Source organism: Phocoena sinus, chromosome 5, assembly GCF_008692025.1.
Source record: "Phocoena sinus isolate mPhoSin1 chromosome 5, mPhoSin1.pri, whole genome shotgun sequence".
NCBI lineage: Eukaryota > Metazoa > Chordata > Mammalia > Artiodactyla > Phocoenidae > Phocoena > Phocoena sinus.
The window spans coordinates 83,330,745-83,346,302 of record NC_045767.1 but is presented as its reverse complement, the minus strand read 5'-3'; positions in this window follow the sequence as shown (position 1 = coordinate 83,346,302).

The following is a 15,558-nucleotide window of genomic DNA, read 5'->3' as shown; positions in this document are numbered from 1 at the left end:
CTGGCAATAGGAGGAGGAGTCCCCAGAGAGTCTGGCTTTGAGGGCAAGTGGGATTTGATAGCAGGACTTCCACAGGACTGGGGGAAGTAGAGGCTCCACTCTTGGAGGGTGCACACAGTCTCATGTGCATCAGGACCCAGGGGAAAAAGGCAGTGACCCCATGGAAGACAGGGCCAGACTGACCTGCTAGTATTGAAGGGTCTCCTGCAGAGGCAGGGAGTGACTGTGGCTCACTGAGGGGACAAAAACACTGGCAGCAGCAGTTCTGGGAAGTATTCACTGGTGTAAGCCCTCCTGGAGGCCACCATCAGCCCAGCCAAACAGACTGTAGGCACCAGTGCTTGGCTGACTCAGGCCAAACAACCAGCAAGGAGGGAACAGAGCCCCACCTATCAGCAGAAAAACAGATTAAAGTTTTACTGAGCACAGCCCTCACCACCAGAGGGACAAGACCCAGCCCCACCCACCACCAGTCCCTCCCATCAGGAAAATTGAATGATCCAATTAGATAGCATCATTCACCAGAGGGCAGACAGCAGGAGCAAGACAAACTACAATCCTAAAGCCTGTGGAAGAGAAACCACAATCACAGAAAGTTAGACAAAATGAAATGGCAGAAGAATATGTCTCACATGAAGGAACAAGATAAAACCCCAGAAAAAAAACTAAGTGAAATAAGTAGAGATAGGCCACCTTCTGGGAAAAGAATTCAGAATAATGGTAGTGAAGATGATCCAGGATCTTGGAAACAGAATGGAGGCAAGGAACAAGAAGATGCAAGTAATATTTAACAAAGACCTAGAAGAACTAGTTTAACAAAGATCTAGAAGACTAAAGAACAAATAAACAGAGATGAATAATACAATAACTGAAAGGAAAAATTCACAAGAAGGTATCAATGGCAGAATAGCTGAGGCAGAAGAATGGATAAGTGATCTGGAAGACAGAATGGTGGAAATCACTGCTGAAAAGAATAAAGAAAAAAGAATGAAAAGAAATGAAGACAGTCTAAGAGACCTCTGGGACAACATTAAATGCATCAATGTTTGCATTATAGGGGTCACAGAAGGAGATGAGAGAGAGAAATGACTTGAGAAAATATTTAAAGAGATAATCGCTGAAAACTTCCCAAACATGGGAAAAGAAACAGTCACCTAAGTCCAGGAAGTGCAGAGAGTCCAAGGTAGGATGAACCCAAGGAGGAACACACAGAGACACATAGTCATGAAACTAACAAAAATTAAAAACAAAGAAAAAATATTAAAAGCAACAGGGAAAAATGACAAATGTTCCCAAACATAAAATGGAACTCTTATAAGGTTATCAGCTGACTTCTCAGCAGAAAATCTGCAGGCCAGAAGGGAGAGGGACTATATAATTAAAGTGATGAAAGGGAAGAACCTACAACCAAGAATACTCTATCTAGCAAGGCTCTCATTCAGATTTGACAGAGAAATCAAAAGCTTTACAGACAGGGAAAAGCTAAGAGAATTCAGCACCACCAGACTAGCTTTGCAATAAATGCTAAAGGAACTTCTCTAGGTGAGAAAGAGAGCAGCAACTTAAAACATTGTATATATATAGATTGTTATATCAAAACCTCATGGGAACAGAAAACCCCAAAACTACGATACACACACAAAAAAGAAAAAGCAACCCAAACACAAAACTAAAGATGGTCGGCAAACCAGAAGAGAAGAGAACAAAAGAGGAAGGGAAGAAAAAAGACCAACAAAAACAATTAGAAAATGGCAATAGGAATATAGATATCGATAATTACCTTAAATGTAAGTGGATTAAATGCTCCAACCGAAAATCACTGGTTGGCTGAATGGATACAAAAACAAGACCCACATATATGCTGTCTACAAGAGGCCCACTTCAGACCTAGAGACACATACAGACTAAAAGTGAGGGGATGGAAGAAGGTATTCCATGCAAGTGGAAATCAAAAGAAAGCTGGAGTAGCAATACTCATTTCAGACAAAATAGACTTTAAAATAAAGACTGTTATAAGAGACAAAGAAGGACAGTACATAATGATCAAGGGATCAATCCAAGAAGATATACCAACTGTAAATATATATGTGCCCAACATAGGAGCACCTCAATACATAAGGCAAATACTAATAGCCATAAGGGAGAAATTAACAGTAACACTATAATAGTGGGGGACTTTAACACCCCGCTTTCATTAATAGACAGATCATCTGAACAGAAAATCAATAAGGAAATACAGGCCTTTAAATGACACATTAGACCAGATGGACTTAATTGACATTTATAGAGCATTCCATCCAAAAGCAGCAGAATACGTATTCTTCTAATGTGCACGTGGAACATTCTCCAGGATTGACCATATGCTGGGCCACAAAGCAAGCCTCAGTAAATTTAAGAAAACTGAAATCATATCAAGCATCTTTCCCAACTACAATGACATGCAATTAGAAAAAGGCTGCAAGAAAAAAACTGTAAAAAAACACAAACACGTGGAGGCTAAACAACATGCTACTAAACAATCAGTGGGTCACTGAAGAAATCAAAGAGGAAATTTAAAAATACCTAGAGACAAATGAAAATGAAAGCACAATGATCCAAAACCTATAAGATGCAGAAAAAGCAGTTCTAAAAGGGAAGTCTATAGCAATACAATCTTTCCTCAGGAAACAAGAAAATTCTCAAACAACCTAACCTTACACCTAAGCAACTAGAGAAAGAAGAACAAACAAAACCTAAAGTTAGTAGAGGAAAAAATTATAAAGATCAGAGCATAAATAAATGAAATAGAGATGAAGAAAACAATAGGAAAGATCAGTGAAACTAAAACATGGTTCTTTGAAAAGACAAACAAAATTGATAAACATTTAGCCAGACTCATCAAGAAAAAAAGGGACAGGACTCAAATCAATAAAATTAAAAACAAAAAAGAAGTTACAACTGACACCACAGAAATACAAAGGCTCATAAGAGACTACTACAAGCAACTATATGCCAATAAAATGGACAACCTGGAAGAAATGGACAAATTCTTAGAAAGGAACAATCTCCCAAGACTGAACCAGAATGAAACAGAAAATATGGACAGATGAATCACAAGTAATGAAATTGAAACTGTGATTAAAAAACTCACAGCAAACAAAAGTCCAGGACCTGATGGCTTCACAGGCAAATTTTATCAAATATTTAGAGAAGAGCTAACACCTATCCTTCTGAAACTGTTCCAAAAAAATTGCAGAGGAAGGAACACTCCCAAACTCATTCTATGAGGCCATCATCACCCTGATACCAAAACCAGACAAAGATACCACACACATACACACAAAAATTACATGCCAATATCATTGATGAACATAGATATAAAAATCCTTAACAAAATACTAGCAAACAGAATCCAACAATACATTAAACAGATATACACAGTGATGAAGTGGGATTTATCCCAGGGATGCAAGGATTTTTCATTATTTGCAAGTCAATCAGTGTGATATGCCACATCAACAAATTGAAGAATAAAAACCATATGATTATCTCAATAGATGTAGAAAAGCTTTTTGACAAAATTCTACATCATTTATGATAAAAACTCTCCAGAAAGTGGTCATAGAGGGAACATACCTCAACATAATATAAAGGCCATATACAACAAAACCTACAGCTAACAACATACTCAACAGCGAAAAGCTGAAAGAACTTCCTCTAAGATCACGAACAAGACAAGATGTCCACTTTTATTCAACACAGTTTTGGAAGTCCTAGCCACAGCAATCAGAGAAGAAAAAGAAATAAAAGGAATCCAAATTGGAAAAGAAGAGGTAAAACTGTTCCTGTTTTCAGATGACGTGATACTATACACAGAAAATCCTAAAGATGCTACCATAATACTACTAGAGCTCATCAATGAATTTGGTAAAGTTGCAGGATACAAAGTTAATACACAGAAATATTTTGCATTTCTATACACTAGCAAAGAAAGATCAGAAAAAGAAATTCAAGAAACAATCCCATTTACCATCTCATGAAAAAGGATAAAATAACTAAGGATAAACCTACCTAAGGAGACAAAAACCTATACCCCAAAAAGGTATAAGACAGAAATGAAAGAAATCAGAGACAACATAAACAGATGGAACGATATACCATGTTCTTGGATTGGAAGAATCAATATTGTCAAAATGACTGTACTACCCAAAGCAATCTACAGATTCAATGCAAGCTCTATCAAAGGACCAATGGCATTTTTCACAGAACTAGAACAAAAAATCTTAAAAATTGTATGGAGACACAAAAGACCCCAAATAGCCAAAGCAATCTTGAGAAAGAAAAACAGAGCTAGAGGAATCAGGCTCCTGTCTTCAAACTATATTCCAAAGCTATAGTGATCAAAACAGTATGGTACTAGCACAAAAATAGAAATATAGATCAATGGAACAGGACAGAAAGCCTAGAAATAAACCCATGCACCTATGGTCAATTAATTGACGACAAAGGAGGCAAGACTATACAGTGGTGAAAAGACAGTCTCTTCAATAAATGGTGCGGGAAAACTGGACAGTTACATGTAAAAAAAATTAGAACATCCTTTAACACCATACACAAAAGTAAGCTCAAAGTGGATTAAAGACCTAAATGTGAGACCAGACACCATAAAGCTCTTAGAGAAAAACATAGGTAGAACACTTTCTGACATAAATCACAGCAATATCTTTTTCGATCTGTCTCCCAGAGTAATGGAAATACAAACAAAAATAAACAAATGGGACCTAATGAAACTTAAAAGCTTTTGCAAAGCAAAGGAAACCATAAACAAAACAGACAACCCACAGAATGGGAGAAAATATTTGCAAATAATGTGACCACCAAGGGATTACTCTCCAAAATTTACAAACAGGTCATGTGGCTTAATATCATCACAACAACCCAATCAAAAATGGGCAGAAGACATTTCTCCAAAGAAGGCATACAGATGGCCAAGAGGCACATGAAAAGATATTTAACATCACTAATTATTAGAGAAATGCAAATCAAAACTACATTGAGATATCACCTCACACGAATCAGAATGGCTATCATCAAAAAATCCACAAACAGTAAACGCTGGAAAGGGTGTGGAGAGAAGGGAGCGATCCTACACTGTTTGTTGGAATGTAAATTGGTACAACCACTATGGAAAACAGTATGGAGGTTCCTTAAAAAACTAAAAATAGAGCTACCATTTTATCTGGAGAAAAACATGGTCCGAAAAGATACATGCACCCCAGTGCAAAACATTGCAGCACTGTTTTACAATAGCCAAGACATGGAAACAACCTAAATGTCCATCAACAGAGGAACAGATGTGGTACATATATACAATAGAGTATTACTCAACCATTAAAAAGAATGAAATAATGCCATTTGTAGCAACAGGCATGGACCTAGAGATTGTCATACTCAGTGAAGTAAGTCAGACAGAGAAAGTGAAATATCATGATATCACTTATAAGCAGAAACTAAAAAAACTGATACAAATGAACTTATTTATAAAACAGAAAACTGAATCACAGACTTAGAGAACGAACTTATGGTTATCAGGGGGAAGGGTGGATTGAAGTTTTAGGGAGTTTGGGATTGACATGTACACACTGTTATATTTAAAATGAATAACCAACAAGACCTACTGTATAGTACAGCGAACTCTGCTCAGTATTATGTAGCAACCTAAATGGGAAAAGAATTTGAAAGAGAGTGGATACATGTATATGTATGACTGAGTCACTTTGCTGTACACCTGAAACTAACACAACATTGCTAATCAACTATACTCCACTATAAAATAAAAAGTTTAAAATAAAATGAGTAAAGAGTCTTCCATTATACACTATTGTACCAGAGCAGCCAAACGTGATCTTGGATGATCCCATACCAACACCTACTGGGAATAAGCTTGCCTGTATTTGGCTTTTTTCTTAGCTGCCTACACTGCCTGACTTTCTTCTCAAACTCCTCTTTAAAGAGTAAGCAATATGATAGTGGGATAGGACAATTTAGTAGACCTTAGATAGGAATACTCACTTAGTAAGTTAGAGAGCAACTCCAGTCTTGCTTGAAAAGCAAGGTCCTGTCTCCCTAGATCAAACAAATATCAGTATATGTAGTCCTCTTTAGTTGGCAGTGAGAAGTGGAGAAAGGAGGGAAATTGTAATAAAAACACTAATTGCACCTCAACAAAGGGTGGCGAGGGAAAGAACATCAGTTAATTTCAAGATCGTGTGGATTGGTGAAAGATCACCATAAATATTCTAAAATGAAGAAATATGGTTTAGAGTATGAATACACAACACATAAAGTCATATTTCTTTGTTTAGTGCCTCTTCTAATCAGTAATCCAGACTTCTTATTAAATAGGAATAGTGTTAATGTCCAAAATATATACTGTAAGTATTCTAAAACTTTATATCTATATCTATCTATATACACATATATACATATATGTACATAATACATATATATATACACACACTGTATATACAGGCATATGTCATTTTACTGCATTTCACTGTTGAACTTGGCAGATACTGTATTTTTTACAAATTGAAGATTTGCTGCAACCCTGTGTTATTAGATGATGGTTAGCATTTGTCAGCAATGAAGTATTTTTACATTAAGCTATGCAGAGTTTTTAATTTTTTTAGACATATGCTATCGCACACTTAATAGACATAACATTTTGTGTATTGGGAAACCAAAAATTTCGTGTGACTCACTTTCAGATATCCCCTTTATTGTGGTGGTCAGGTACTGAACCCACAATATCTCCAAGATAAACGTGCCTCATAATGGATATAAATAGAGTGAATATTTATCTAATACCTCAACATATTTGAATAATACAGAAGAGCTCAAGTGGTCATCTAAAGTTTTCTAACTCAAAGCTAATAATTCAGTGCCCTGTTAATTTTGAATCTACAATACTGCTTTCGGTTCAACTAATTAGGCCCTCTGAAAAATTTTGCCTCTAATCAAACAGCTTGTTTCCCTTCACCATATCCTGCAAACGTAATACTTCTCATTGCAGTCAAGTTTTAAAGTAACATGTCTTCAGGCAATATTAAGTTTCAAAACAAAGTGTGTTAAGCCAAGATGGAAAGTAATTCAGTAAAACTTTGCTAAAACCAAAACTCTAGGGTCCATAAAAATTAATATAAAATGGGTTCACATTATCATATTTGGGGAAGTTAACTTTACATTTAATTATGGTATAGGTTATTTTTACCTAACCTTACAACTATTCATCTAAAACTTATTTTTATAAATGTAGTGGCAATTTCTCCCACTAATTTTCTGATAAGAGTGTGGTAGTTCATATACTAAACCATTTAGGAAAATTTGAACTCATTTCTATTGCTGCATTTTCACTGGATTTATCAATTTTGTTGGAGAAATATTATGATAACACAATAGACATTCTAAAGCCTGTGGATAATATTTACAAACTTACTTACCAAAGAACAGAAATGTAGAAAATCTACTCTAAAACAAGATATATAAATTATAATATTTATACTAACAATATTTTTCTTTATATATTATGGAATTTAGCATATTTCATGTATTAAATTCAAACTTTTATTAAATTTACTATATTTTATGATTGAAAAAATTCTAGTCACCAATATGATGTAAGTATTTCTGTTGTTTTTTAATTTTTGCTCATATGTAAATTTCTTATATTTTCCAAAAGTTCATTTGACTTAATACTAAGCATATTTTTAAAGAACTCCAGGATAGTTATCCTTCCCTCTATAGCTGGCAAATGTGCACTGTTGTGTAAAAAATAAAGCCCTATGTCCTGTGTATATGAGCATTCCTCCCAATACATTTCAACATTTCAAACAATAAAACAACAATTTCTAAAATCATGTTATAATTATCAAATATATTCAATATGGTACCAAAGTTGTAAAACACAGTTCATATATCTGTGTCTTCCATGATAGTAATAAAAAATTTCAGTGAAATATAATTCTGGGGAAATGAAGTAATTGAAAGGTCAAATGTAAGTTTGGTGAAATAAATCATACTTTTATCCATTGTTTTTAGTAAAGGAACTACAGCTGAACTTAAACAACACAGGTTTGAACTGCATGTGTACACTTATACACAGACATATTTCAATAAATACATACTATAGGCCCACACAATCTGAGGTTGGTTGAATCCAATTCACTGATGCAGAACTGTAGATACAGATGGAGGGTAAACTGTAGAATTATGCCAGGATTTTCAACAGCATGGAGGGCTGGCACCCCTAAAGCCTGCATTGTTTATGGGTCAACATATATTTAGATGACAAATGCAAAAGATGGAGATATTTTCTTAGTCAAGAGAACTACTTAAGAAAAGAGAATGTTGAGTTATTAATTGTATTTGTTAATTTTAAGTGTCAACTTGGCTGGACTATAGTGCCCAGATATTTGGTCAGACGTTATTCTGGATATTTCTGTGAGGGTGCTTATCCAAAGACATTAACATTTTAGTGGGAAGGCTTTGAGTAAAACAGATAGCCCTCCATAAAGTGTGTGGGCCTTATCCAATCAGTTGAATGCCTTAATAGAACAAAGACTGACCCCTTCCTGAACAAGAATGACCTCTGCAGCATTCTGCCCTTGGACTTGAAATGTAACATCAGCTCTTCCTTGAATCCTCAGCCTGTCTGCTAAACCTGCAGATTATGGACTTGCCAGCCTCCATAATCTTGTGAACCAATTCCTTTTAAAAAAAAAAAATTATCTATCTATACATCTACACATTCTATTGGTTCTGTTTATCTGGAGAACTCTAGCACAATAATAGTTTAATAATAATAGCAAGCTTTGATCACTTAATCTGTGCCACACAATTTTCAAGGAGCTTTACATATGTTATCCTAAATAATTCTAAAATTCATTCTATGAAATAGGTATTGGTATTACATTTTTACCACTGAAGAAAACTGGTGTACATGTCAATTAAATAATGTGCCCATATTTCCAGCTAATTGTAGAGCTGGGACTCAAATACTTGTTACTTGTTTTTGTTTCCAGAGTATGAGAACCTATTCATTATTCTAATCTGTCCACATTGATAGGCAATCTGACTTCAGAGCCACAGGAAAATTTTTACAATATTTTGGATAACATTAAGGGGGAAAAAGAAGAACTGATAAACTGGGTGTATTTCTAAACTTCCTGGTTAATGCCCCACATACAACTGTGAATTAAAATAAAATTTTATAACATAAATGGAAAGTAATATTAATAGCACTCCTTTCTGGGCTAAATAACTTTTATTTACTAATACAAAATTCAGAATTTTACCATCTAAATTTAAAGAAAATCATACCTTAAAATCATTTCAAGAAAATATAAGAAGGTATTTGGAAAATCATTAGTGTTTAATAAAAATATACTGATTATGTGTTATAAAAATAATATTCCAATAGGCTGGAATATTTGGATCAAAATGGTATATGTAGAATTGGATCTGTTGCAATCAATTTCAAATTTTAACTAAAATCCTTATAAAAGTATAACACAGAAATATGTAAAAACTTCTAATACAACTGACATTTTAAGATTGATAAAGACCATGAATCTATGAGGAATTTTCACAAGCTACAATATTCAAAGATCAAGACTAAAGCAAAGCCTCTGAGTGGCTACCAAAGCTAGTGTTCATTAAACAGGCATGGCATGGCACAGTATAACAAAAAGAATGAAAGATAATTTCGTCAATTGTAAGAACTGACAATAAAGTATACAACGAAAAAAATGGAGAAGTCATCTTTCTCCGACATGGGTTCTATATTTTTATTTAGAAAGTACAATCCTTTTCAAGTTAATGTAATTATTCTTTTTTTTTTTTTTTTTTGCGGTACACGGGCCTCTCACTGTTGTGGCCTCTCCCATTGCCGAGCACAGGCTCCGGATGCGCAGGCTCAGTGGCCATGGTTCATGGGCCCAGCCTCTCTGTGGCATGTGGGATCTTCCCAGACCAGGGCACGAACCCGTGTCCCGAGTCAGCAGGTGGACTCTCAACCACTGTGCTACCTGGGAAGCCCAATGTAATTATTCTTATAGCTAGTTTTAGATTTACCGTTTTGTTTTTGTTTTACGTTTTTCCTGTTATTTCTTTCCTAGGTTCCTCTTTCCTTCTTTCTTTGAGGTTGATTTTTAAAACAGTATTGTATTTTAATTGCTCTATTGAATTTTAAGCTATATCTATTTGCTTCATTTTCAGTGCTTGATCTAGGTATTATAATATGCATCATTAACCTATCAAGTTTGCATGGAGTTAGTATTTTACTACCTCACATAAAATGTAAGAACCTTTTAATAGTACAACTCAATTTACTGCCCTGTCTTATTTGTAGTTATTGTCACATATATTATATTGACATATAATTTAAACATACAATACTGTGTAATGATTTTAAAGATTTTTAATTTCCCACATCCACTGCTCTTCATTTCTTCCAGGAGAGCTGAGTTTCCACCTGGTGTTATTTTCCTTCAGCCTGAAAAACTTTTGGCTTATTTTCCAGTACACAGATCTGCTGGTTATGAATTCCTACAGTTACGAGTTATATAAAAATGTTTTTATTTCACCTTTATCTTTGAAATATGATTTTTCTGGCTATAGAATACAGGGTTGATTTTTTTTTCCTTTCAATTCACCACTTTGCATATTTCATTCCTTTGACTTCTAGTTTCCATTGTTCTGATAGAAGTCAGTCTCATTAGTATAGTTGCTCGCCTGTAGGTAATATGGTTTCTTTTTTCCTCTGCTTTCTGGCAGTATACACAGAAGACTTTAATTTTATTTTTAAATATTTTATTTTCAACAGTTTGATAATCTTAGGTATTTTTTGTTTGTTTTATTCTTGCTTAAAGTGGGCTGAGTTTCTTGGATCTGTAATTTATTTTTAAATTGACTTTGAGAAATATTCACCCAATGTTTCTTAAAATATTCATTTGCTCAGTTCTCTTACTCCTATCCTTCTGAGTCTTTTATTATATATATGTTAGAGGGCTTGCTATTGTCCCACATGTCGCTGTAATTATCTTCATATATTTTCAATTATGTCCTCTGAAGTTAATTTTTATTCTCAAACTCACTAGCCCTGTCATCTGCCCCCTCCAATCTTCTGGTAAAGCCCATTCAATAAATATCATTTTAGTTACTGTGCTCTTCAGTTTTAGAATTCTCTTTACCTATCTATTTGTATATTTAGTTTTTTCCTCTCATAATATTCTACATCTGTTTATTATGATCGTATTTATCTTTAAGTAGTTGAATATGCATCTGATGATTACTCTAACATCCTTGTCTTGGAATTCCAACATTTGAATCATCTTTAGGCTGTTTTCTATTAAGCTGTGCTGTCCTTTTCTAATTTTTACATGCTTAGTATTTTTTTTTTAATTTTGGCCACAATACTGGGAATAGTAATATATTTGGTTATCCTTCCCTGCAGTGTGTGGATTTTGTCCTAGAAAGAAATAATCTTGGCTGAGCTTACACTGCAAACTCAGTTTCCCCAGCAACAGACAGCAGCTGAAATCTTCACTCAGTTCAAAATGTTACTTTCCACTAGCTCCTTGGATTCTCCTCTATTAATGCAGTTTATGAGCTCAGCCAAGAACTAGAGTGGAGTTTATACAAGTATTTAGGCTTCTCCATCTTCAGCTCTTTCCTTTATGTAATTTTCGTCTTCACCTTTCTGCAGCTCTAGCAACCCCAAACTGCAGTATCTTGCTACTACTGCAGGAAAACCAGTGCATTCTTCTTGAGTTCCCAGCTCCCGTCTCTGACACCTGTGGTTTAGGGAGCACTCTCAGGTAAGAATTCTCATATATACAATCTCAGTTCTCTTCTTTCATGTTATATTTTTTCTGTAGTTTTGCCTATTTTATTTTCTCACAAAAACTACAAATACCTGTTTTCTAAAATATGTCCCATAGTTTATAAGTGTTTAATAGAGCTTGGTCTGATACACTTACTTATGTATTATCAGAAACAGAACTGATGGGATATTTTGATATGGCCAAATAATATTCTTTTCCCTTACATATTTTTACATTAAGCTAAATTGTATATTATTAAGAAGCAATTTCACAACATAAAGTACATACACCAAACACATTTTCTTTTTGAAAGACAGGGTACTCTCAAGTATAGTTACTTGGAAGCAGTTTATTTTGGGAATGGCAGTTACTTGTTTTATTTTCTTTTGTTCAATTAAATCAGACTATCAAATATGCAATAATGGTGCAGAATACTTATTAATCCATACAATTTGAGCTCTAAGCTATAGACAACAGCTTAACCACTAATGAAAATGTGAGGAAAGAATTCACCCAGTATAAAAGAGAGGATCACGTTTTACCCAAGTGATCTCGCCTATGCCTAGTGACTAAAATCATGCACTAGAGTCTTAGGACTTTCACATATTTCCTTTGTGATTTATACCATCTTAACACAATGGCTTTTTTAACTTAGTGAATTCAAATCTAGGCATCTGACAACCAACATGTCTAAAATTTAACTCATCATCTTTTTCCAAAACTTTCCTACTCTTGTGAAAAAAGAACAGAGAACATTGCTCACCACCCAGTTCTATAAGGATTAAGTCATAACCCACTGCAGGTGCTGACCGACAGTGCACTCTGAGAGGAAATTAAGACAATAACAGGATGACACCCTCCATGCTTTGGACAAGCAGGCCCCTTAGGTAGGTAAACATCTCAGGAAGAATCATAATGACCTGAGAATCATTAACTTGAGATATCTGTTCTTTGTGACTAGCAGTAAACAAGATGTGTGCTGCACATATTCCCCAGCCAAAAATCTTATGTAAACTGGTTCCTTTTCTATCTCTTCAGTTTCCTCTGAGCTGACTGAGTGGTTGTCTCCCAGGCTCTAGTTCTCAGTGAGACCCTGAATACAACTTAAACTCACAACTAATGTGTGTCTTCCTTCAATATGAAACTATTAAATCTATACGTTTCTTTCCATCTACCACAACACACTCATATAATCACTATCATCTTTTATGTGGCTTCTTCAAATAGCTTTCCTTCTGGTTCCTCTCCTTCCGAACTTGCTTCTTTCTAATCATTGATCTGAATAATGTTCAGAATGATAGTTTTAAAACATAATATTAATATATTACCTTCCTTAAAAAACAAACTATGAAGAAATATGTTTTCCTTTGTAAAAAAGAAAAAGTTCCCAGAAGGTATTTAGAATTATCACTATAATTTCTTATTATTTACCTTTATACTTTCATCTAATATGTTCATATTAAGTATACATGAATTTTACATAAACATTGATAAAAATTGAACAAATCAGCTTCATTGACAAGTAGTTAGAGAAATAGAGAATAAGATCAACATATATACTCAAAACCAAGTATTTTGGCAGAATCACATAGAGGCACTTAGCAAGAATTGAGTAGTTAAGTCCTATGTGAATGACTGTTCATTTTGAATACAATATCCCATAGACCATTTTATAATTTCCCATATGCTATATAATTACATAAATGTTGGTATATGCTGTGAATATGCTGCAAATTAACAACATTTCTTGTTTCTGGAAAGAAAATGAGAGATTAATTTGGCAAATGTCAAGTTCAGTTCATGTCAAGATGCTTTTTGTGTCATGATCCATCATGAAAGATTAAACAGATATGTTCTACTAAATAGCAATTTGGGGGCAGCAGCTGTGGCTCACATTCTTTCATTTGGCAGATTCATTCCACCTGATTTCAGAGAAATTGCTAAGATGATGTTTTCATAGCATGAGTATGTTTTAGTTACCTTTGCCCAATTCAGTTGGAGTTGGAAGAGGAAAAGAATATTTTGTTGTATTATGTATCATCAGCTGAAAATAGTAACTATAGTAGTTTTATTCATACACCAATATTTAGAAAATAAATACATATTAAAATTTCATAACCCTACAGTTTAATATAATGTGGAATATCTATAAATGTCATTAATTGTTCTGAATGAAATATAACTTTATAAGATTTTATAAGACCACAATGAAGATGGGTATCAGCGGTGTACATAGTATCCCCTGGTATTCTAAACTACACATATTAAAATTGATTTTGGGGGGTGGACAGTTTGTCATACTCCACAGGCAAGAGGTATTTTAAGTGTCTTACTTCTGATTCCTTGTTGAACAAAAATGTAACCCAAATTTCATCATTTTACACTTTCTCTCCATAGTTGTGTGGTATAAAATTACTTCTCATGAAAAGGGCATTTTTAACACATTTTTACCAAAAGCATACTTTTGAATAACAAGTTTAATTTATGTCTTGGAAAAATACATATACTTAAACACTTTGACTTATTCCGAATTCCTTTCTTACTTAAACATTTACATAACTTTTGTAAACATAACATATCAAGGCTTTCAACAACTTAGTTGTCAGGCCTGTGAGATACTCTGTAACAGCCCGAGGAACAAAATATAAAGTGGTTTCAATATCTGCATGTGTGTCAGACATTGCACTAGTCATTTTACATAGGTTATCACCTTTAATATTCATGATAGATTCTATTACTCCTATTATGCAAATTGAAACTACAGATCATAAAATATTAAATAGCTTGACCAAGTTACATATTCAGCAAGTGGTAGTTGGAAGTCAGTGCAAGTCTATCTAGTCAATAACGTGTTTTTAATCTCTGTGAGGAAACTGACCTAATAGCATTCACCTCATCCTTTCTACTTGGTCAGACTGAAGGATATGTAATGGTCTTCTGACATCCAAAACAACATGACCTTCTCTTTGTTCCAAGTGGAGACAATTGTTGAACCTTCGGTTATCTACTGTTGAATCATGTAACTGACATATGAACTTCAGACATATCTAAAATCACATGCATAATTATCTATAGTTCTTTTTTTGAAAGTTTTAATGTGGAAGTTTTTTACCCAGGTAATTTTTATATGAAAGTTAAAGTACTATTATTATTACTGTGAATCAGTGTAAATTTGAAGAATATTTACACTAAATCCTTTATCCAAGTCACTGAAAAAATTCCAGATACCAAATACTCTTTGAACGAAATTAGCCTACATTTCAAACCTCCAGTGATCCAGATAATCTCTTTGGGGAATTCATCTTATTATTTAGTGATTCAAACACAGCATAGCATACTCCTAAAGAATAATGCTTTTAAAATAAAATTAAAAAAACAGTGAAACATCGCATCTATTTACAAATATATTTTAAGATAATTTAATATTTGCAGAAATATGTTCCAAATATGTCTATTGATTTGAAGGTTTAACTGCATAAACCAATGTATGCACCACTTAAATGCAAATATGACAGTGGTATAGGACATTGTATGTTACTTTCTGTAAAACACTTGAGAGGCTATTCGATGAATTCATGAAAATGAAAGGCCCCAGAGGCATAAAGATTGACAATGATTTTTTTCCTGGAAAAAAACCACAAAGAGGAGGCATACATAATATTATGCCAAAAGAAAACATGTGAGTTTATTTTTC